Raw genomic sequence first — 3145 nt, 5'->3', positions numbered from 1 at the left:
TTAAGCTTCTGCCTTCAGCTCAGGTCATGATCCCAGGGTCCTGGAATCGAGTCCCACATCCAGCTCCCCACTCAGCGGGGAGTCTGCTTCTCCCTCTCTCTCTGCTCGTGCTCTTTCTCTTTCAAATAAATAAATAAAATCTTTAAAAAAATAAAAAAACTAAAAGAATGATGAATCTGCATATGCGAGAAACATCTAAAATCTGTATGTCAATAAAAAGACAACTTCTACAATCTTGAAAGCCAGACTCAGACCAGAAGAGAATATTTGCTTCAGATATGACTAGATGAAGGCTTCGGGTTCCTCATTTGTATCTCCTTAACCATTTAGTGACAATTTGATTTTTTCATATTTTTATTGGACACTTGTTTTTCCTCCTCTGCAATTAACTTGTCTGGGTCCTTTGTTTATTTTTTAATGGATTGCTGATTTTTTTTTCACCAACTTTAAAAGTTCTTTATATATTAAGAATGGTTTCTGAATTTTATCTATTCCTCCTTTAGGAGCATATATTTATTCTTTTTTTTTTAAATAAAACTATTTTGTATACTTTAATTTCTGAACAAAATAAACAAAAAACCCCATAATACACAGCCAAATTCCTTATCAAATATGGGAAGGGCTAAGGCTTGAGGCCCTTATATCCTGCCTCAAAGACAGGAGAAAAATAAAAAAACACTAGACATCAGCAGAGGGAACCAGGTGAACTGGGGCCATTCCTGGCTGCTGGGGAGGAGCTATGGGGACACTATTCACCGGCCCATGGTCTGTCGATAGAAACCCCTAATCTACCTCTTCCATGAGAGAGGTATCCGCATCACCCTCAGGGCTGGGGTGGGGGTGGGGGAGTCTCATCAGGAACAGCAGCTCTGGGTTCCTCTGCTGTCACTTCATCTTCGTCAATGCCCAGGCCTCTCTTGATCATGTGGTAGATGCGGTGGTCGTGAGTCTGGGGATCCTCCAGTGAGAAGCCAGAAGAGAGCAGAGCCCTTTCAAACAGCAGTCCTGCCAGGTCCTCGACAGCCTGGTCATTCTTGTCCGCCTCCACCTTGTGCCACGGCATCTCCACAATGGGGCGGTCAGAGTTGATCTCCAGGCGCTTTTTGGCCATCGTAGAGCCCACTGAGGCTTCGTCCCCAAGAGCCTGGGCCTTCGTGATCCTCTCCATGTTGGCCGTCCTGCTGTGGGTGCTGGTTAGTCACATTGTAGCTAGTCACACTGCAGTCACACTGCCGTCACAACCAGCCTGGAGATGGTCACCTTCTCAACCTTCTTATCCAAGATTTCTTTCATGAGTTTGCAGAGGTTCCCAAGCCGGGCTTTGCTCTCCTTCATTTTCTTCTCCTCCTCTTCATCCTCAGGCAGCTCCAGGCCCTCCTTGGTAACGAGACCAGACTCTTCCCGTCGGACTCCTTGAGCTGCCCGCAGTACTCATCCACACTACCTCCTCCTCATCCATACTACCTCGAAGCCCCGCTTCGGCACTCGCTCTGCAAAAGCCGAGTTGGCAACCCGCTCTTTCCTCTCACCAGTGATGTAATAGCTGGACTTCTGGGTCTCCATCACGTGGGAGACATAGTCTGAAAGAGAAGTTCTCTCATCTCCAGACTGAGAAGTGTGATAGCGCATCAGCTCAGAAAGGCCGTGCTGAGGAGTCGAGCTCTCATGGATCCCAAGGTTTAGGTTTTTAGAGAAGGCCTCGTAGAATTTCCTGTAGTTCTCCTTGTCCTCTGCCAGCTCAGAGGAGAGCTCAAGGCATGACTTTACAGTGTTTTTGCGAATGACCTTTGAGATTTTGCTCTGCTGGAGCATTTCTAGGGAGATGCTCAGGGGCAGGTCCTTGGAGTCAACCCCACCACGGATGAAGTCGAGATATTCTGGTAGCAAGTCCTCACAGTTGTCCATGCTGAACACATGGCGGGCACAGAGTTTAATGTTGTTCATTTCTTCTTGTTCTCAAAGAGGTTGAAAGGAGCCCCAGGGGGGATGAACAGCAATGCCCTGAATGCCAGCTGACCTACAGAGAAGTGTCTGACTGCCAAGTCGTCTTCCCAGTCATTGGTGATAGGAGCATATATTTATTCTAATATAAGATTATTGACTTTTAATTAGTTAACCTAGTATGTTGAATTACGTTGCTGTATTTCCTAAGGTTGAATCACCTTTGCGTGTGGTCACAGGGCATTATTCTCTGAATCCACGTTTAAAGTCAGTTTCCAATTATTTTATTTTGGATCTTTCACTACAGAGAGAGATATATTGTTTTCCTTTGTTCATACATTTTATTTTTAAGCTTTCTTTCTATACATATACATTTATTAAAATTCCTAAATGTAATCATAGATGTTTGCATCTTTTGTTTCCCTTTTTCTTTGTTCTTCCCCACCTTCCTTATCCTCATCACCCACATCATTCTTTCCCCACCCTCCCCTTTACTTCCATGCTCACATGACCATGTTAAAAATAGATTGTGCATCTTTCCATGTTTTTTTTCTTGAAGCTGATATAATCTTATAAATATAGATGTGTCTATATGTATGTTTTTAGTTTGTCCTCCTAGGGATTTTTCTTTTTGGGCGGGGAGTGGGAGTAGGGATGGGATTCTTTTTGAATCTATGGGGTTTTTTTTCCATCAGTTCTGGAAATTGACACACACACACAAGTTCCAAGGAACAGACTGTTTTCCAGCAAAAACTTTAAGCATACTAGGATATAAGGCACCATGAACAAGATCCAGCAGAACAGATAGATATCAGCAAAGGACTCCAGAGACCTCAGATACTGAACATATCAGACACCAAATATAAAATAACTATGTCTAATAATTTTAAAGAAATACAAGACAAGCTTGAAATATGGTCAGGCAATAAGAAATTATTTTAAAATATCAGAGACTTAAGGACCATTTAAAACTTATAAGAATGAAAACTATAATGATGAAATTGAAAACTCAATGGAAGATTTCTCTTTCTGACCATAGTGGTTACCAAGATGTTTTGGACCAGTCTCCCATTGAAAATGACTAAAAATGCTGGCTAAACTGGAAAAAATATCTTGGAGGCATCAAAGAGCTAACAGAACAGTAAGAAATAACCAAGCCAAAACCTAAGTGCAATTGGAAATACAGACAAATAAGCATAATGGT

At 42.4% G+C, this 3145-nt stretch overlaps 1 pseudogene; it reads right to left on the bottom strand.

Moving 5' to 3' along the window:
* Nucleotides 1–783: 783 nt before the first annotated feature.
* LOC117999392 lies at nucleotides 784–2075 on the bottom strand (annotated as a pseudogene).
* Nucleotides 2076–3145: the final 1070 nt, after the last annotated feature.

This window comes from Mirounga leonina, unplaced genomic scaffold, assembly GCF_011800145.1.
Source record: "Mirounga leonina isolate KUSES-001 unplaced genomic scaffold, KU_Mleo_1.0 Mir_115, whole genome shotgun sequence".
NCBI lineage: Eukaryota > Metazoa > Chordata > Mammalia > Carnivora > Phocidae > Mirounga > Mirounga leonina.
The sequence above is the reverse complement of the archived record's forward strand: the minus strand, read 5'-3'. Positions and strand labels throughout refer to the sequence as shown.